The sequence below is a fragment of the Solea solea genome, chromosome 12 (genome assembly GCF_958295425.1).
Source record: "Solea solea chromosome 12, fSolSol10.1, whole genome shotgun sequence".
In the NCBI taxonomy this organism is placed as follows: domain Eukaryota; kingdom Metazoa; phylum Chordata; class Actinopteri; order Pleuronectiformes; family Soleidae; genus Solea; species Solea solea.
In genome coordinates, this window is record NC_081145.1 from 15,732,899 (window position 1) to 15,755,798 (window position 22,900).

General features: G+C 37.1%; 2 non-coding genes across 2 annotated transcripts; both read right to left on the minus strand.

The window, feature by feature from the left end:
* Positions 1 to 17,196: 17,196 nt before the first annotated feature.
* On the minus strand, positions 17,197 to 17,337 carry LOC131470707 (U4 spliceosomal RNA). The gene has a single exon (XR_009241937.1). It is a non-coding gene; the product is annotated as a U4 spliceosomal RNA (small nuclear RNA).
* A 5,384-nt stretch (positions 17,338 to 22,721) lies between these two features.
* On the minus strand, positions 22,722 to 22,862 carry LOC131470705 (U4 spliceosomal RNA). The gene has a single exon (XR_009241935.1). It is a non-coding gene; the product is annotated as a U4 spliceosomal RNA (small nuclear RNA).
* Between the last annotated feature and the right edge of the window lie 38 nt (positions 22,863 to 22,900).

The window sequence follows — 22,900 nt, forward strand, 5'->3', positions numbered from 1 at the left end:
GTAAACCTGATATCTGATATAACTGAAATGTTATAACAAGCCGAAAATCTGCTGATCAAATCCAGATGCATTGTCCCAAAGTACTGAAGTTTGTGATTTTAGTTGGTCATGTTATTCTACTTTGTTTGAAAAGGTAGAAAAAAATACAGTAGGCCCATTGATGAATTGATTAATATCTGAATCTAGCGAACTTTGCATTCAACTCCCTCACCGTGAACCTAACCCCATAGGTAAACTAAAGTACAGGGACAAAGTGTGAGTGAATTATCACATGAAAATTATTACATTTTTAATGTTAGATCTGGGAATTCATCTTACACAAGTCACTTACTTCACCATGTGTCAACCTCAGTACATTACCCTAGTTGTTAAGATCTGTGCCCCTGATAAATAATTCACATGTATCATAATAGACTATCAATAACAGTCAAGTGTGGGGTATCATATCATTTTATTGAATTATCATTGTCAGAGATGTTAACATCCGATACTAATCTGTTGCTGTTCTTTTACCACTGAGCAGGTAGTATGTAATACATGTTTATGGATGCCTTGTTAGAACTAACCAGCCGACACTTCACAATTAACTGTGAAACAAGAAAGAAACACAGCACACAAGATAACTCGGCTCTGCTTTCCTCTTAATTCAACACAGATAAAAAGACATTTAACAGCATTTTTTGAAGAAATATAAAAAAGCAACTTTGTGCAAATGTTTGGAATTACAAAGAAATTAAATACTGGATGTATTTCACCTCTAAATATAGCAAAAACCTTATTGACAAAATGATTTACATTATACATTTAGCGACCACTTAATTAGGTACATCTGTGCAATCCAATATAGTAACTCTTCAGCATATTTATTCTCAAGATTGTCAGACAGATGTTTATTTAACTTTGTGTTTGAGGTTGTATACTGCAGCACTTTTAAACTGGAAAGCAATTTATTGAGGGTTGTTGGGGTAAGAATATTAGGAACAACTCTGTCCATCGAGTCCAAATTAGCCCTATAGACAAATTAAATGACCTTGTGCATTTTTGTGAATCTTAGTTAATCCCACTCTTGTTGTTGTTGTACAGAATTAATACATATTTTCAAGCACATCAATTTCCAAATCAAAAAACAAGATATGTCGATTTCTATGAGTCACCATCACATGTCCATTTCCCTTGATGTCGCTATGAATCTTGGAGTCTGCATCTGGAACTGAGTTTGTTACATGATTGATGCATGACTATGAAAAATGTGACAACACACAAAGTGTGAAAGTTTTGGGTGAAATACTCTGAGTTTCCCAAAAAATGGGCTCCCATTTTAAGTTGGAAGGTTATGAGGATGTGCATAAAATTAATTCAGAGCCACAACAACCCTTATTGTGCTATTGAAAGCTTACCAAAATTCTGCTCAGGGTTTCACTGTCTGACTGACCCAAGTCTCTAAGTTTAAGCATTGTGATTCTGACACTCGTCTTCCTGCGAAGGTAATGTCTGTCTCAAAGGTCAACGTCCACACTCTTGACAAAATGAATTCCAGCATGTGAGCCACAGTACAGTGAGGGAGTTCAATTCAAGGGGGTGAGGAAAATTTCACTGAACATTACAGTCAGCTGAAATAGGCTGAGCAGTGTGTGTGAACCAGAAGTTTTTAATGATCCCATATCTTTATTTTACTGAAACTCCTCCAGTAAAATAAGCTATGAAGGAGCAAATCTTTATCATACTGTAGTTAGGGCTGGGCCATAATTCATTAACTATATATATATATATAGAGAGAGAGAGAGAGAGAGTTAATGAATATGTAAATGCATGTTACAAACACTCTATGAGGTATAACTTTAAACCTCAGGTGTGTGATTCATTTTTGTGTTTAAAAGTTTAAAACCTCAATATACCGATTTTGTCAAATTCACTCAAGAGCAAAATCTTTCTTTAATCATCTGACATTTATCATGATGATTATCTATATTGACTGGTTTGAAAATGTAATCACAATAAACTTTTCTGGCCAATATCACCCAGCCCTAACTGTCGTCCCATCTGTTTGAATAGGAATTTAACGCTGGAACACATTAAACACGAGTGCAGTGTCTGCATTATCGTGGACTCGGATGCCTCTCACACCAGCCATGGCACGATAAGAATGATAGTTCAGGCCACTGAGCGATCTCTGTCCGTGTCAACAAACAAAGCCACTGACATTTTTGTTTGTGCTTCTCATTTTTAATGATCTCCCATGTGAGCTCTAGAAGAATTTGAGTTTAAACACTGTTGCAGGGACTGAGGCAATCTCATTAATCCATATTGTTTAATGTGCACACTGGTGTTAAACTATACCCAGGGGTGAAATGAGTTTGCAGATATTTTAATTAAGTATACTTTGACCTGGAGGAGCATTACATAATAAACGGCCTTCGTTGGCATCTGCCGGGAATTCCTTGGACCTGCACCAATATCATCAGAACCTGTTCCCTCCCAATAGTTACAGTGAAGGTAGTCTATGATTAACATAAAAGTTACATGTAAGACTTCAGACAGATGTTTTTATAAATAACACATACATATTTGAATAGATCCTTTATATTTTGCAATGTTTTTGCCTATAAGATGTACTAAAATCAGAATCAGTATTGGTTTGCTGGTTCTGATGTTATCATTCAGCCTCCTGCTATTTGTTATGATTTCATATTAGCTGTAGTGGAATCCCACTTTAACTGCATTGCAAAAAGCTCAGCAGGAATATTTCTGCTTTGCTGGGATTCCTGGCTAACAAAACAATTAGTGCAGCTGTGCCGCAGAGATATACAAAATTGCTGCTGCCAGGTGTGCACTGACATGACACGGGGAGCATGGACGATACACTGCCATTTCATGGGTTTAGTGTTGCCATTCACACACCAGCTTCATGAACTAGGCCAAGTGTTTTTTCACAGAAAAGCAGACACCAAAAGGGTCTTCATCCTTTTTCTCAACACATGATATAAAAATGAAGCCTGAAGCAAAACAAAGATCCAAGCACCTTCACATACAAATTCAGACAATGATGCAGGATAATCAACATGTTCAATGATCAGCTAATGAAACCTTTCAAAACTGGCCAAGAACATTCACAGATTAAATACAGGTTTGTTAGAGACCTGATGTGGCTGGAAATACACATAATGCTAATTAGTTCTGTTTGAAGAGTTGAAGTCAGGATGTTCTTAGAAAACACCGGCTCTTCAGTTAATTTCCCAAATGGCATTAACAGAAGACATGAAGCAAACTCCCTGAGGACATAAGCTGTCATTCTAAATATTATTTGTTGTCCTCACCAGGACATATTTAAGTTGTCAGCTCAAAGGTCTCGGTTGAAATTACCAAGAGGGAACGAGATAAAGAGAGACAGAGACCAAAGGAGTCAAAATGGCTATTATAGGCTACTGTGTTAAAGTCTCTTTATGTCCAAGATGCTAGACTACATGCTACATTTTTGTTTTTTTGTAAATTGCCATGAACCTAATGAAGCACCAAAAACATTTTGCTCATGTATCACCCCAAATATTACTTTGAAAAATAATATTAAAAAGCATAGATATTTGCAACGAGAAAGCTTTGACATAAGATACGAGAAGTGATGTGTGACAGTGTTGTGTTGTTTAAGATCTTTGTGTCTGCTGCAGCCAGTCGGAAGGGATTAGTAAGTCCATCAAAGTCATCCGACACTCCACTTTCACGCTGCTAATGGTGAGCTACAAGGACAATGACAAAGGCAGTGTGAAAGCAATCAGCTCTCCATCATATGCTGTCACAGATAACTTACACTTACAAGGCGATGGCACTGAATCACTGCACTGTTGATTTTTAGTTGTAAATACTGACCTTGGCATTTTCTGGCTCTGGCTGACATTTAGGTCTGAAAACAACTCAGGAAAAGCAATTTAGGACAAGACACAGCCTTAAGAGTAAAACTTCCAGCTCTTGTACTGTTGTTGGAATGGACACCATTATGCTCAATATTTAACTGTTAAACAACTATACAAAACTATCTGCCTTTACCCTTGGTTTAAATGTGAGAAATATGACCTTGAAATATTAATCCAATGAAAGACCTTCCCTGTTAAGTTGCTTTGTAAGTTTTTATAGAATAAAATATACACATTGATCATCTCAGATTGCAGCGATAGCTTTTAAGTTGTGGGAACGTTGGAAAAGGGTCAGAGGGAAATTTAAAACCGCTTGAGAATACGGACCTTATCTAAGGCTTGTAATGCAATTAGAATACATCTCAAGGAGTCACAGTGTCTGCAAATTTGGAATGAATCAACATTATTTGTTGCAGCAAAACAGATTAAGCACAATGGACAGAAACATTTGCTGCTCTAGCTCTAGTATATGCAGTTGTACACAGACAGAAGCTGACCACAAACCTGCATTGGTAGGAAAATCCCTTTCTATCCAAGTGAGGAAATATAATTTCAGTCATGAAAATCCATCAGACGTGTTTGAAGTATTGTCGCCTCTGTCTCACTGTGCTTCCACACCTGCTCAGACAAATACACACAACAAAAAGCCACCTTTGACCTATCATAGGAAGTTTTTCAGAGATGGGGAGATTTCCTTGGACCATAAATTCACCTGGGTGATATCACATATGAAGTGAGCTCATCTGTCTGTGTTTATCTAGTGGTAGAGGCTCAAGACAGAGTAGTAGAATCAAAACACTGGTATTTATTGACGTAGAAGTAAAATATTTTTGCAGTAACCTTGGCAACTGTAGTTTGTGTTTTCAATCATGTAAAGCCTGTAATACAGAATTTCCTGAGGTACCATTGCTAAACCTGGTCATATAATGTTAACCATGTTCACCGTGTCAGCCTACACTTAATAAACTAAATAAATCTTGGTAACTTAACCCATCAGATTCAGCAGGTTCTGTATTTCATTTTTAATAATAACTATTTTTCTAGCAGCGCTGTTCACAAAAATCCCTTTGTGTTATTCCCAACATCTACAGACAAGAGAAAGCTTGCACCATCATTATATATGGGCTATATACAGTGAATTGTTTCCTGTTTTTATTTATTTATATCATCACCTAATGAAAAAGAGACTTGCGTAGGCCGTCAGAATAAATAATGGCACATAATCTAATTTTGAAATCAATCACCAAGTAGGGAAAATGCGGTAAATCCAATTTCCCTCGCTTAGACTGGCCCAAGGTCCTTGGCAGATTTAGGAGATGATGAGTAGAAATAGAATGATTGGCAGCAGTGGAGAGGGGCCAGTAGGCAAAGCATATACTGTCACATCAGTGAACAGAGCTGGAGACTATAAATCGTGTCCTCTGTGACAGAGACAAGTGTGATCGCAGGTGTGGTGTTGCACTGGAGTTGTGCCAATGGCTGTGTTTTGGTACGAGTTCAAACAACTACAGAATGCTTTTGTGTCCTTTTTTAAACCATGTCTTTCAAATGTTGCAATGTAATATCTAATATCTCCTACATTTTCCTCATCCTCCTAGCAGGTTAGAGGCGGAGTCTATAAATTGTGTCCTCTGCAGATTTCTACATTTCCAGAACGCCCACATATGGGTTGTTGATTGTGTGAAAAAAGAAGGAAGCTGTGAATATTAAAAATAGTTTACAGTAGTTATATTTCATGAACATCAACATTCACTTGAGTTCCTAGAAAGACAAACAAAGGGTTCTTAATTCTTCCACCAAGTTCCTGTAACTGTATTTGAGTCTGGGCAAATGTTTTCAAAGTCACTTGAACTACAAATGAACTTATGTGCAGCATAAAAAACGATATATTTATTACTCATGTGTTACTATGTTGGCAATCACTGTTTTTGGGGGAGTTTTCGTTGTCATGGTTTTGGAGAACTTTGAAGAAAGCATGAAGCTACCTCAAATCCTGAGGATCAGTCCTCGAGGTAACAAAAATAATGATCTGTCTATCCTTTCATCTTCTTTATCTTCTACATGAAGGTGGTGGGTCACTGGAATTTCACTCACAATTGTAACCATTTCCCCTATATATTATTTATATTACTCCCACATATATAAAATATGTGTCTATATAATATTTAAATACTACCTATAGGTTCAGGAAACGCTCCACACCCTTAAAAATAAAGCATTACAGATTTATTTATGATTAAAAAGTGAATTAGAGAATTTGTTGTCACTTGAACTGCAAGATGGCCAGTTAGTTGGATGCATAACACCAAGCTGGGCTTGAGGGCACTGGACTGAGACATTAAAATGCTGCACACATTAGCAAAGATAAATAATTCATATATTGTAGTTCTTGCACTGATATTTGAGAGTGTGCACTGTAGTCAGATAAAGCAGCCTGATATTCATATCTGTCTTAAATGAAAACAAATGTGCCAGCATAGATAGAGACTATAGATAATTTAACTTTTTATTGCTTTTCGCTGATCTATTAATATGTTGCAAATATAATGACTGTCTGCTTTAACCTGCCATTTTCACTTTATCCTCATCTCTCTGTGCATTATGTACAATATTTCTGTACTGAAACTGGCCACAGGTTTGCTGACAAGAAAATGGAAATAATACACAAGCTGATTTAGTAATATGTAGTAGTATCAATTAAAATGTGTCTAATAGGTCTTTAAAGGCCGTGACACTTTTCAATTAGCTTTTTAGTGTGAGTTGTTTGGAGACAGTACAAATTTACACTGTTACCCACAGTGTAAATTTAAGGTTCCAGTATTCCAATTTAATTATTCACCATTTAACAAGATGCTTTTTGACAGCTTTAGGCCCCTGTTTCCTTAGCTGATGTTGTATATTTGTGGTGCATGCCATCAAACAAACTGACAATCAAACAGAGATAGAGTAATCAGCACACAGTGAACATGGGGCTTTCTGTGGCCCTGGAGTTTTAATTTGGTACTTTGCCTGACTGGTAATTTATGCTTGATTGGCAACTGATGAGCAAAAGCACCACATGAATGAGTTGCAGACAACAGAGATAAATCTGTCGAGACATTTTACAGGTTCTAGGTTAGTTGACTGCTTTTTGTTTGAGTATACATGTATGGGGTTAGATTTGTCTCGTATCTGTAAATTCACCAACAACTGAATGTATTCAATGTCTGTGTAAATGTGCGTACTGCTTTCAGTAAAACGGACACTGTTCATTTCTCACTTTTGGCAAGTTGTGACATGCTTTCATATTCATTGCGACTCAAAGCCGTTACAATGTCTGCTGCACTTCTCACTGAATACTGATGTACACAAATGAGAATTCCTTCAGCCAATATCATAATAACACTTATTTATTTCACATGTGAAGGCATGTTTTTTGTTGTTGTCATAAAACCATGTCAGAGGTCTCCCTCATCCCTGTGTTTAGTTTGGTAGGGACATGTATGGTTGATGCAGCATTGCAGGCCTTGACTCTCCATCACATGTTGGATAATTCACATGTGATCACATTCCAGTAGTGTAATTATTACTGTCCGACATCAACACCTCAGCAGTTTCTTAGCAACTGCTATCCACACATTTTACGCTTTCACAACAGCAGCAATATTTTCTGTCTCTATGAAACCAGACCCATTGCTTGTGGAATTAAATATAATACAGCCACAGGGATTGTCCAAAATATAAATGAACACAGTGTATCTTGCAATCAAAGCCCTTTTACCATGTTATTAGTCACTCTTGAGCTTATGTCATAACATATAATTCTGCTCTGTGTCTGTGTGTGTGTGTGTGTGCGTGTTGAAATAAAATGAGCACATCCTGGCTCTTGATATGGGAGTTACAGCCAAAAAAAAAAGCGAGAGACAGCGGCTCTATGAACACTGGTTGAGGAGATAAAAAAACCTCTGGACACCATTCGTCCATTATTCATCCACTCTTTAGGGCTGGCCTGAGCAGTGCATGTCAGCCTGATGGCAGAGAACCAGGCAACAGGCTGAGGGAGTCAGACTTGTTCTTAGTCAGTGAGCTAGTGGCTCAGTTGACTGGGTGGAGAGCAGCCAAAACAAGCAGGAGGGAGCTTCAGAGTAAAAGAAAGAAAGAAGGGAACATGTTTTAGTTGAGATGGTTTCAGATCAGTGAATTGCTACTTGGAGAAATTTGCTTATGGGCCTTTTCATCCAGTTAGTCCCAGTTATTATACTCAGGACTGAGGGGAACTAAAACATCTTTCATGTTTGGACTCGGGCATCATCTCAACACAGGTTAAGAGTTGGTCATTTAGTTTACACCGTTTATAGATTAAACAAGGACTTTGTTTGTAGTTTAGTTAGAGAACAAATTGTGATATTGATTTTAAGGTGGGAATATGTGCAAAGGTGATAGGTAATTATAATCCCAGAAAAGTAAGTCATTTACTAAACTGCTGCAAAAAACTGATTGATGTCTTCAGATGCAGTGTTTTAAACCTGGCAAAATAGTTCAGTTTACTATGACATAAAATAGATATCAGTCAGCGATGTTCAGCTCTGTGCCATTTTCCACCCTGAAACTTTATGTCTGCAAAACGCTGCTCACAAACCAAAAAGACTCTGTGGTCTAAAGCTAGGTGCAACAAGATTAGTGTCCTCGAAAAGTTTCAGTTCAAAACTTCTCCCTAGTTCTTGGGGAATTAAGGTAGGCTAACCTAAAAAATTACAACAGACTTGGGTAATCATTTTGGCTGTCCTGTGCAGTGCATGGGCACTCAATTTAACAGTTGACAATCTGTCTCCAGAGAGGGCCATTTATTCCACCCAGTGGCTTTAGCGCGGATGTCGCAGCCCAGAACCTTGTTTCAGGTTGTGTGGAAGGAACTTTATCTCTTCACAGTCTATGTTTGGAGGAAGCACTAAATTTGGAGCTGACAACCCGACGACCAAACAGGCATTCCCTCCTGGTTCTGCTTATGCTGACACGTTGAATATTGAAGCTAAAGCTGCTCAATTCTCTGTTTTCTTATCAGCACACCATGTGTACGTTTCTCTGTGCCTTCCGCTTGGACTGACGTTTTAACACCCTCTCAGATATGCATAAGGGTAATATCAAACGATTCTTTCCCTTATGGTCAAATTGCTTTTCACAATTTAAAGTTGTTTGGGATCCTGAATGATTTTCAGCTCTCTGCTGCCAGTTGTGTTTACACAGTTTCTATTGGGCTGGCTGTTACACTGATAAAGAAAAAAAATGCACCATCAATTGCGTTCCAGGATTAATTTATCAAGAATTAATTAGGAGGAACTAACTACGTGTGAAAGCAGCTGCTTAACATTAACTCTGTGTCAGCTCCAAACTAATTGACGCTTTGTCAAAAAAGAATGTGTGGCTGCATTTGGGAAAACCTTCAGTTGTTTCAAGAGGAATAATTTAAAGTGGACATGGCTTTGCTTGTGTCAACAGTCCAGACTGATGGTGCTGCTCTGATGTGACGTGTGGAAGGAATGTTTTACGAGCCCCTTCACATCAATCAATCCTCTTTTGAATGTCATGGCACAGACTGTCTACTGGTGAGTATTACAGCTTGCCATTTACTAATGTTACTCCGAGCATAACAAGCCCTGTCAGGAGCTAAAATTAACTCATGAACATGACACTTTACTCACCACATTTAAATCCAGTCAAATACCATTCAGATGTGCAATCAAGTCAACATGAAGTCGAATTTGGGCTGCCTTTAAACATCTTGTGTAATCCATACCACATCTGATTTGAAAATAAACTGGAAGCTGAACAGAGGAGTAGACTACATTTTTACTTTCCACACCTGAGATTGCTGTGTGCCCTTGTGACAGACAAGTTGCAGACGCAGACACGTCCAGTCTATTATGCTTCAAGGGCATGTTGATATTACTGGCAGAGTCGAAAGTTGTAAACTAATGCAAACAATTAATACTCTCTCCAAATCCCTTATAATTGTGCCCCACTTGGAAATGCCCTAAAGGCTTTTCCACACTCCACTTAGCACTTTGCAGTAACCTGAGGATTGGGGAGCTGTTAGTTGTCAGCAGTAAAGAAAACTTTGCCATTGGCACGATGCTGGCACGTTCCAATTTGAGTTAACCCCGAGTTTAGCCTAGGGCTCGATGACTCTGCTCCCCTGAAGTTCAACTACAGAGACATTTATTCCACTTCAAGTTAAAATGCAGAGGAAATCGTATAGTGCAGGGGTTGGGTTAATCCTGAGTTCACAATTTCTGATTTGTATGTGTGTGAGAGTGCAAAGTTATCTGAGTTCCAGTCTTAGATAGAGCTGATCTAATAACATGCAGTGCGAATCTTTGCCTTTAATTAACTGCCAGCTAATGAAACTACAAGGAGGTTTCTGGAGAAGTAATTGGAAAAGATGGGTGAATTCTTTTGAAGAACTCAACAATATATGCACTTTACAAAAATGTGCATTAAATTATTTATACTAGCACATACTAATAGGCCCTAAAGGAAAACGGTATGACTTCAGGACACACAAGCAGTAGATAGGTTAAGAAAGTGGAATACTCAGTCAATATATCAACAAATCTTAGAATAAAAACCTTATCACAAACTCTGCTAGCACACTCACCGAAGTGCTCAACGTGCTTGTGTATGAAAAGAGCACTTACATAACTGGAATGCTATTCATCTCTGTGTTTAAAGAGGGAACAAGGTGTACAATTACAAAATGTGAACTGATTTCGTCTCTTGGCACCTTTTTGTCCGTTTAATGTGTTGACTCAAAAGTATGAGATGCTCATTTAGACTTGATGTAGATGATTGAGCACAACTAGGGCTGTCTCTCTTTTTAAATAAGAGTCTCTCTAATTACTTTTCAAACTAGAAAACAGAGCTACGTTGATGGACTGAACAAATCTAAACGTTCTTTTTAAATGTTCTTCCATATTTGCTCAACACTAGCATACACAACACTTGCATTTCTGAAACCACATTGTAGAGCAGTTTGTCTCATTATTACATAATCAAAAAATAAACAATACAAACAAAAATACGGCCAGATGGTGTTGTTGCTTCACATTTTGCATTCCCTGTGTTTGGGTTACTTTCTGGTTTACATACAAACTTCTGCACTTATTAAGCATTTTTCTGTGTACTAAATATTAAATTAAATTAAATAAATAACTCAAATTTCCTCAAATCAATAACTGTCAAGAAAACCATGTTCTATTGTGTTTGTCTGGCTTGCTTTGGTGTTTGAAAATGTGCATTATAATGGAAAAGGTTAAGGATTTGGACGCTTCATCACATCCGGGTCTGTGTGAGGGTGTTTGCGACGTACGTAACCTGGACACAGACCCAGATCAGCCTGCTCTTTGGTTATCGATAGGAACTCTAAGAGGAGCAAGATTAAGATTAGAAATTGAGGCATAGTTAAGTCCTTCTGTCTGCATGTTGTATTTAGCATTGATGTTCCTTAAATGTCACCGGATCCACTTTATGACAGAGCTGGATTTGACACAGAGGAACACTGACCAACAAATGTCAAACTCGTGTGGTTTCATTGACTGGTCTACGACTCCCACAGTTCAAGTTAAAACCACCAACAATGATTCTTCCTTTACAGAGAAGCTCATGACATGCTGAGTCCGTCAGCAGAGTTAAATGGCAAATCTGTTGGAGACTTTAGAGCTTGTGTAAAGAGCTATTTTCAGATAATTCTATGTAAGTAAGAGTGGGCTCCCATTCACAGACAGAACTGCTTCTTGACATGTTCACAATGACTTCAACTCAATTGTCTCTTCTCCCAAACTTGATAATAGGGCTGCAGTGCAGTTTTTTTCTTTATCGATGAATCTGTGGTCTGTCAGAAAAATAACTGAAGATAATACATTTACTAAAGCCTATTGTTATCTAAGTCATCCAACAGCATTTGGTTCCACCAACTGACAAAAACCTAAATGTTCTGATTCACTTTCTCACATAAAGTAAAACGCTCAAAAAAGAAACAGTTATTCGTATCAATGAAATACTAATGGTTTCAGCCAGACTTGATATTTGCTGCAGGTATGTAAACATTGCTATGGTGTCAATTAGAAGATTATAGAGTAAAAAAAAAAACGTGCCATGTCACGGCCAGAAGACATAACACCCCCCCCACACACAAGCCAATCACAGTTTGCTGTGTTTTATGATGTGCATGAGTTCACCCGAAAGGAAGCACTTCCAGCTGACTTCCAGGAGCAAGAATATAAAAACAAAATCTTGGCCTCCAAAGCATGTGTATGGTACTGTTACCCTCTTCTCAAAACAACCTAAAAACCTTTTTGCTTTGTTTCACAGATCCACCAAAATCAGCAACATTAGTCCTTTTTTGCTTTGCCAAATCTACATTTGCACATGGCTTCATCTTCTTCCAAGAAGAGCACTATAATCTGTGCTCCTATTAGTCAATGCATGAAAGAAGGAAAATCACATATTGACATGGGGATATTATTGGACGTCATCGTTTATAACACACTTTATGACATGCAAAGATGCTCGATGTCGATCACTTTAAGTAAGATGAGAAAAACGATATGTGACAAAGCTTTGCAAGACTCTTCCAACATAAAGCACCACTTCAAAATGTTGACAATTAAAATCTATCAAGATGAAAAAGAGCTGTTTCTACATATCCTCTATAAACACTCCCTTTTATAGGCACAGTTTAATTCCTCCTGTCTCACATGAACATGTATCTTGTGGTTGCCGTGTTGGCCAAAGAAAGATGCCGCCGCCGCCACCGTCTGTGCGTCGTCTCTTACTTCCGGGTCAAAGCCCGGGGAGGAAATGTTGGTGCATGGGCAGAAAAGTCCAACTCAGTCCGACTAAAGCAGGAGTAATCAGACTATGAATTGAATTATGCAGGTATGTTTGTCCGACGAAGACTAACCCGCTTTTGCATGTAAGCACACTGAAAGTGATCTCAGCTCAAATACCACAGCAGTGCTGAAACCTGCTGGACCCTGAGGAGACCCATTTAGCTGCCAATAAAGGAGCATATACGATTATGTCCTCTAAATTTGATTTGCGCGGAAGGAGAGATGAATTGCACTTCTAATGGCTCTAATTATGTTTCATGGGAAAATCACCACAGCATCACTGGGGATATGTATTTACCTTGCTATATTAGCGTTCTGCTCCAACGTGAATTATGCATACTATATAAATAATAAAGTGGATTAAGTGCCAAGATTAGCACAAATTGAATTAAAGAAAATGCTGTGTATAGTGGGACAGTAGTCATGCTAATCTCTGACTTAAAAAGACAACTGAACACCGTCTGTATGACAACTTAATGTTGATTTCTGGTTTGTTGAGCCTACTTGCAGAGTACACCACATGCCTTTAAACCCCATCATTAAAATCAAAGCTTTCTGTACCCATCTAATGTACATTTTGGGGGGTTTTAGTTTTAATGTTGAATAATTTGCAACTGTCATTTACCTCGTGTTTACCGAGGAGTGAACCCTAAACCCTACATTGAAAATCCAGTATCAACATAGATTTATTCAACAGAGGTAAATACACACCGGCAATAACAAGATGAGTATGAAAAACAAGTCACGTAGGTAATAAATGGGCAATAGTATTATTTATAGTATTATTACAATATTTCTACAATTCAGATAATAGTATTGCAATTGAGTATCATAGTTAGAGCATCTATGCCATTGCTTTTTTGTGACAGAATACAAGCACATCCTTCTCAATCACAAACACAGCACCAACAGTTCATTAACCACTTCTTTTTATTGCAAAAAATAAATGAAATAATACAATATAGTCACATATTACAAAAACCAGAATGGTGTTCTGTGGTTTTCAGCTATGGTTTGTATTAACAAAGAGTATCTATTAATACTAAAATTACATTTTTTTTTGTACAGCAAAAACCGTTTGAGAGACTCGGGCTCCGATGTATTTGCTCGTACTGACTCAGTTCAAGGAAGGGTTGTGATTGGCCAATGAGCCAATCGTCTAATTTGTCTCAACTAAAAAGTTTTCATCCTTCATACTTTTGAAGTTTGGCAGGTCAGGCACCTTAAAAACAGCCCACTGACCCCATGTTCCTACTGGTGTTAGATTACTGCAAGAAACACCACAGTCCATTTTAAGTGTCAAGACGAGAACAGATGAGGCACAGCATGAGAGGCAGTAGAGTTAGACATGGTGCTTTAATAAACTCCCATCTGATGTCCCAGCCTCCAAATCCTGAAACCTAGCTTGTTATACTTTTCCAGCTGAGGCCTGAGAAAAGTTGTCTAGAGCCCCATTTCCACTAAGCAATACAATAAAGTTCAGCTCGCTCGGATTGGTACAGTAAACCCTGAACTGCCTTGCGTTTCCATTGTGAAACGTGTACGGCAGATAATTATGTTGTTATTTACTTAATATGCATCAGCTATTTAATAAGCACAACATCATACAGCACAACGCAATATGGCTTGCCAGTAAATTCCACAAAGAAGAATGCAACACACTAAATAAAGAGCAACAATGGAGGTACATCTAGCATTACGTGTTATTTCTTCCTGGCATGCGGCTGTTTATGACAGCAGGAAGATAAGCTTATTCAAGGTATGGAAAAAAACCACCATCTTTTCCTCCCATTGCACGGAAAACAGACTGCAGTGTTTCTCACTCCATCATGTTGGAAGCAGGCAACTGTGGAAGGGTGCACAATACTGGGACAGCACAGTTATGTTGGTAACCAAACACATGCATGCCGTACGGAACGGAAGCAAACTGTACCACTTGATGGAAACAGGGCATGGAACTCACTCTGCTATCACTTAGTTATCGCAGAGCCTCTCAGTCGTATCATGACAGGATACATTTAAAAACTGAGCGCTTACAAGACACTGTCAGATGATCAACTTTGCTACAGTACATACATTTTACAGCACATTTGTCTTATTATACCACATTCAAATTGGACCATTAGATACAGAGCAAGTGTGCACAGACTAATTATCTTGTTGAAGTCTCTTTCTTTCTTTCTTCTTCTACATGAACCAGGAAATACCATTAATTAAAACAGTGCTAAACAATGAAACAATCAAATTGGCATGATAAGATCTCGTTCTTTGTTTTTATCAATTCATTTGGTCATTGAGACAAAAAAATGTTGCTCATTTCCTCTGAGTAATTGCTTTGGCCAGACCTGGACCTACAATGCTGTTATAATAGAATTTTAAAATAGCCATTTTAGGGATTAATTGGTTAGTATAACTCATTGTGCTCAGCTTTTCCAGAAGTCAAATTCATTTAAGAAGGTCAGGCTAACATGGAGGGGTATGGGTCCGTGGGGATGGATGCTTTTAGACTGTATACACATTAGGATTTGAATTCATCTCATCCAGGATTAAGGTGGTTAAACAGAATGGCTGAAGAAATCTTCCAAAGCACTAGGTCTTTAATTCATCCAAAGTTGAGGAATGACGTGAACACATCCTGCCCGTCGGACTCTATTCATCTCAAGTCTACCAGGTTTTATAGGGAAACCCTGGCAAAGGGGGGGAGAGGGTGTCACACTGTAATTTTCCAATCAGGTCAAAAATGTTTTTTGCAAGTTTACCCATGTTTGAAGTGACAGTATAAACCATATTTTAAGCATAAACATCCAAGTAGTCCGCCATTATTTGTGTGAGAGACTTCCAATTTGACATTTCAGGTCATCATCATCTGCAAATAAGACAGGAATGTGGATTCCTTATTCCCTCCTCGAAGGAATAAGGAAAAGGGCTCAGGGATATCCCAGATATCAGAAACACAAATAAGTTCCCTTTAACCAGAACCAAACCAAACCTCATGAGATCTTCCTTAATCCATGCCCTGTTCCTCAATTACCTCATTTATGTCTTTTGGCTATTAGGAAAGCCATTTTAGCTTCAAGTCTGATGGGAATATTTTTTTTTTTTAATTGTCATGACTGTATAGTCTGTTCATTTCTCAGCTTGCCATAGTCTCGTCTAAGGTGAAGCCAATAAAAGGTAACACAAGTTACCTGAAATTAAACTATATTCAGTATATGTAAGCTGTTAGCTCTTTCATGTGCAGTTTAAAGCTCAGCCAGACGAGCCTTTGACTCCCGTTACCAATCAAAAGAAGGGCAAAGAAAGAGCAGGAGACCAGTAACCTCTGCCTGAAGGTTTTCCAAGTAATTGAAGCTGAAGTTCATTCACGATGCATCACGGTGTCAGGGTGTCACACGAGGCAGCTAATTGGGGGCAACCCCATGTACACCATGCAGTGATTTAGAGGGAGATGGCATTAGAGGACTGGAACAGGTTTAATTGAGTGTGTTGAATAATTGGTTAACGTCTGAGGTTTCTGTTCACTCCTGTGATATCTACATTTCTGCTTATCTGAAAAGAATAACAGGCTAATTCTTACGATCAGCTCCGAGGAAAGACTACTCACATACAGGTGGTGTAACAAGGATGTCCCAACGCTGGCTGCAAATCAAAGCGTCTCTTATGCGCCGCTTTAATAGAATAGCCTGTGATGTGTCACTCTTTGAAGAGAGACCTGCTTTTCTCTCTCATTCGGAACATTTGGAGTTGTAGCTGGATTTGTGACAGGAGAAAAACAAAAGACCTGCTGCAGAGCAGACTGCAGATGAGCTTGCTGAACAAAAGATCTAAAGATAATGAATAAAACTAGTTTGTGATTGATCTAATCTTGAAAAATGTTTTCATTTGCATGGAATAGATTTCAAGCTAATTATGGTGTTCATGTTTGCAGAACCGAGTCACAGTTGTGAACCTTTCCTTTGTGCTGTTTTTATACATTTCTGGGGCAGACAGGCAAGGCAACACAACATGTATCATATGCCACTTTGCTATTGTTAACATTGATTTTTCTAGATCCTTGTACTTTTTTTTATCTTATGTACAAGTTTTCATAGTGATCTCATTTTCAAAGCATGCGGATATGGTGCTACCCTATGGATTGTTTACAATGAAAACACAAGCCAAATGAAAATATAATCAGAATAACTTCCACCAATAAAGTACATGTTGGTGGAGTGTATAAATGTTTGAATCAATCTGACCCAAATCTTACTTTATAATTACAACCACTGATTATTTTCTTGATACAAATGTATACCATTTTAAAATGTTTTTTAATAATTACAAGAAAAGAACCAACTACTCATTTCTATCAACCATTAAGAAGTACTGCATTTGTTTTGTGAACTTACGAGCATACAATTGTTATACTTATACATTGTTTTGAGTCTCCTTAGAGACCGACAAAAATTGCCGTCGCCGACTATATTTCAAGTCGTCTAGGCGGGGTATTGGGAAAAGTTTTCAACTAGCAATAATCGCGCCTCGGATAAACCTCATAGGCTACGATACTGCCACTGCGCAAAGCTGACTCACTTACTGTCAATCAAGACGCTATGACTTCACTGCTCACAGCTCTCTGTCATGGTTTGCATCGCGGATGTGTTGTGAAACCAACACGTAAAAATAAAATCCAAGTCATCCTTACTCAAGAGCCACGGTGACTTTTTCTTTATCTTTATCTTATATATTCTGTATGTTTTATGTAACACATTAAATAAAGGATTGTTCATAGATTACAAGTTTACAAGTTTAGTGTGTGGTCAATAAAAACAAGTCCCGAGGAAACGACTACACACAAAAACCCGTAACACACGTAAAACAGTGAGCGAATCAAATATTAAACAAATAAAAGCGGGACATTATTTGAAAAGTTATCACGACCGGAAATGACGATGCATCGCGTCCGTCCTTGAATACTTCTCCCACACACTCAGGTAGATTAAAAAAGGCAAATAAACAAACATGTCGACCACGTTTATTTTAAGGTTAATAAGGAATTTATGTCCAACAAATTACCACAGAAGACACACCAGAAGAGTGGAAAGCTAAATAAAATGTATCAATTATTCTGTCTTTATATTGATTTACAAAGAAATTGTGATAGAAATGTACAAAACTTCCATAGGACACAAAGTGAGGCCAGTAGCACAATGCAAACAAATAAACAAATGTATTGACAAATACTTTTTATTGTAATTATGAGCTGTGTTTAACTACAGTTGGGAAAGAAATACAACATTTAATAACTACATGTCAGAACTGTTGGTAATTAAGTATGATCAAATTATTAATACAGACTGAAATATTATTCCCAATAATAACAAACACGACTATTTCACTATAGGATTAACATAACAAACCTTCTTTGTTCATGTTTCATATTTTTTCAAGACAATTTAACAACACAGAAAGTTCAAAAACATTTTTGAAGTCATACAAATAGAAAAGATTTGTGAACATGTGCAGCTGGTTCATGCATTTATAGACATTTATTTCACATTGTATTCATGTTTTGATCTCCCAGTAGTATATAACAATAATTTCAAGTCATTTACTTACTGTATCTCTTAACCATAATGAAACCCGCAGCAAAAAAAATGGATGGATGGATTACTTAAAAAAAAACTGATAACTTTGAACATTTATTTCAAGTCCACATTGAACAATGTGCGAACAATATTGGGGAAATATCTAATTGCAGGGCTTCAGATTAACTTTGCACCTAACCTTTTCATTTCGGTGCACCAGCACACAAAGTTATTAATGTACTGCATTCAGTGCCACAATTTTTAGGGGTTGCTTTTTTGTCTTTTCCCATGCACATTCATATTTGATGTAAATGATTGTAAACAATAATAAAAGGTGCTGATTCTGCAACCACACATTGATCCATGTATGATAAACTCTGGTAATGTTAGGTGCACCAATGCAACGATAGAAAAGAAAATTCAATTGCAAATGCTTTTGGATTTGTGATGTACTGTAATTCAATATAGTCAAGGTTCAGTTCTATGTTCACCATGTAATAGATATAAAATGTGATGACACAAGCAAAACAGTTACTTATGTTACTATTACAATGATTACAACTTAAAGACACAGTTTCCACCATGCATTTTGTTGTGTTCAATTCACACAGAAAATAAACCAATCAAAATTTGAACAACTTAATTGCAGCCTTCATCATTTAATTCAGAAATTGTCAGCCCTAGTTCACATATTAACGTTATATGAGGTCTGGAAGACAAGCACTGGGGATTCTCCAGACAGTCTTAAGTGAATGTTAAAATGTTTTATATATATATATACATATATATATATATATATATATATATATATATGTTGTTCACAGTGGTATACTAGTGGTACCGGACTAAAACAGTGGCTTCCTGCACAACTGTCAAACCTAGAGAGTAAAACCAATTCACAGGAAAGTAAATTATTCTCACACATATTAACAGACACCAAGAGAGGATGTGGTGGTTACCATAGCAATTGTTGGCACTGTCACATGGTTACCTAGGAACTAGTCCTGTGATGCTGTGCAATTTTTCTTTTGTATGTTTGGCAGGTACCCAGCTGTCGCTTACAACGAAACAAAGCTGTACTTTGCCCTTTTATCTGTGACAGATACAAGTGTCAGTGAAATTAGAAAGGTCACCGTTGGAGAGATATGAAGCGTGAAGGACAAAAATCCCAAGCTGCACAATGTTCGTCTGTGAGTACCATTATTACAACCTAACCTAAACAAAACTTGGTCATATGCAGGTCAAGAGGACCACACACAGACAACAGTAGCCATAAAGCTCTTTTCACGATTCAAGATTCAAGATTTCGTTATTGTCATTCCAACACACATTAGGACATGAGGTGGGAACACAATTGCAGTCTCTCTAGAACCCGGTCAGCCCAAACATTAAGAAAAAGAACAAACAATTTAAACTTAAAAATTACAATTTAAAATTTAAACATATTCAGTGCTAGCTGATAAATGTTCCATGGATAACAGATGGCTAAAGTGAGCATCACCATAGATAATAGAACATCACCATATGAGAATGAATGAAAATATAAACAAGGTGCAAACATTTATTATATTATGTTGCTTCCGACACATATGCAGTTAATTTTTTGTTGGCAAAGAAAGAACAGATTTAGATTTTTTTTTTAAATAGCCCTAAAAATCAGTCTTCAAAGAAAAGCAACCAAATGCTCCATTTGCTCTGAAACCATGATCAATTTTTATTGAGAAGATTTCATAATATTTTTGAAAAACACCAATGCTCAGAAACATGTAAAAAAAAACTAAATTGATTTTGACTGAGAATACAAATGGAGATATGAATATAAACAACTGCAAACGGCTGTATACGTTCACTTACACAGGCCTGTATAAAATGGTTATGATAGTACACATTTACAAAGTAATAATATAACAAGTACTTTCCTAGTTCCCTATTCTACTCTTGTCCTCAAGTCTGGTGTGAACGCCTGACTTTCACATCACTTACGGCTCAGAATTCATTACAAGGTTTTTTTCCCCTTGTTTTTTAAGGTTTAATAACATTTAATTAAAATGTGTTTTAAGTACAGAAAGTGTGTATGAGTGATCACAGGATGCCGACAGGCTTTGAGCTCCTCTGCTTTAATGAGAAGACTGACTTGATTAAACCCTCCACCCCTGTGACTCCTTAAACCCAGACTCCATCTAATCAGGGAGCATCGTAATCATGTTTCACTGCTGGGGAGTAAAACATGCAAGCACCAAATGTTACTATCAGTTTATGAAAAGAATCCAACATGGAAAATGATCAAGCACAAATTGTTTTTACAACTCAGATATAATCACTCACTCATTGTTGACTGCGTAATCCTCCATATGAGGATTGTAGGGAAGATATCATGTCCCCAAAAAAAAAAGATGACAATAGTAGATTTACTCAAATATAGCACCTGCACACATTATGAGCTACTTTTACACAGGTGTACCTTGCAATTTTTTGTTTGCTAACGTAACTAGATATTTTGCAGGGTTAATGTATTAATGCAAACTATAATTGACATAAAGAATAAAATATTCAACATAGAGGTTTTTAATTGATGATTAATTAAGAATAATTAAATGATTGTGTGTTATGGTCACAATTTCCATATCTTCTCTCAACATGCCCTCTACTGTTCTGGCAAGTACATTACACCATATATAAGGTAGGCGCTCCTTCCTGTATTGTTCAAGGCAACAATAAAAACAATATAGACAGAATTGAATGTGACATTTTCCCAGAATTACCAGTCATAAATAACCTCTGATGTCTATTTAGACCTTTTAATTATTGTCTTGGACATTCACAAAATAAATTTAGAATAATTATACAACATTAAGTCAATGAATACATGTTTCCTTTAATTGCTTTGCTTTGCCACATAGAGTTACCATAATATAGATGGGCAAAGGTGAAAATTGAAAGGGCTCCTACTGCACACATGTGGGCCAGGCACCAGTTGTACGCTCATGACAGGCATATCAGCCACAAGTGCAACCTCGGGGCCAAATGCAGACCTATATATGGACCTCCACACATTGTTTAGTTAAGCAAATTCAAGTTGCGTTTGGAGCAATGTTTGTCTTTTAAAAGTGCTGTGTCTTCAATGATATGCAAGTAAGCCTTGGTATGTTATTAATACCCTAAAATAACTGTTGATTTGAAGTCTAATTTCACTGAAAATAAAATTGTAACTCCATTGAAGGTCAATGTGATTGTTTAAAGGTCACATTTTTTCTACCATTAACTGGGGTAGTAATACAATTATACGTCTATAATTTTACAAGACATATAGGTTTGAGTTTTATGGTTAAGATCAAACTGATCATCAAAATCATTCTTGTAAAAATTTAAAAAATGTTATCTGAAATAGTGACAAGTTTGAAATATGATGAAAGTGAATATTTAAAAACAAGCTAGATTTGGAAGTGATTTAAAGTCAGCCACCACTTTGACAAATAAAAGTAAAAGAACAATACATTGGAAAGTTTATTTTAATATTTAAATGTGAAAAATCAGGGAGGAAAAAAACTCTAAAACATAAAAAAAAATGAAAAATATCTAAAATCCACATAACAATATTAAAAGTTTCTTCATAGTGATTGGCCATTGTTGAGTGTCAGCCATCTGTATGTATAGTGCGCCCTCTATTGGTGCCTTGGAGACATGACATGACATTATATCAGTATGGACCAAACTCATTGTGGAGTTGAGCTGCAGCTATCAATTATTTAATCTATCGAGGGTTCTACCGATTATTCCATCGATTGATAGGATTTAAAAAATGTTTAATTAAAGCACAAAGAACAACCAAACAACTAGATTCTTTTTATTGACATTTCAGAACATATTTTGGCAATGTAAAAAATGTATAATTTACATTTTAACAAATGGAAACACTAACTAAATTTAAGGCAAAACCTAAATCAAAATAAATGTAGGTTGTGCATCTTAACTTTCAGAACCACTTCCTCAGGCCTAACATAAGCCTTGCTTTAAAACACAAAGTCAGAGGATTAAACACAAAAACTATAGAAAAATCAATAAACAAAGACAAGCCCCTTACTTTTAAGCAGCTCTGGTACAGCAGCTGACAGTGTTTAACTTAACTGAAACTGTTGATAGCTAGATATGTGTCATTGAATTCTTCCCTACAGTGTGTGTATGTCACTGGAGTACACAAGGTATCGACGAATTAAGATTTATTGTAATAATTTGTACAGCTCCTCAGGATTACAGATCCCTTCAAAGAACCATTAAACCCAAGTTTATGACGGGAATTATATAATAACTGTATCGTAGTTGCGCATGAATGGTTTAGCTTTATTTCTGCTATTAATGATGATTATTTTTTACATGGTTTTGAGTCTCCTTAGAGACCGTCAAAAATTGCCGTCGCCGACTATATTTCAAGTCGTCTAGGCGGGGTATTGGGTAAAGTTTTCAACTAGCAATAATCGCGCCTCGGATAAACCTCATAGGCTACGATACTGCCACTGCGCAAAGCTAACATGTCACAGCTGATGAAGCCTACTTATCCCTGCTG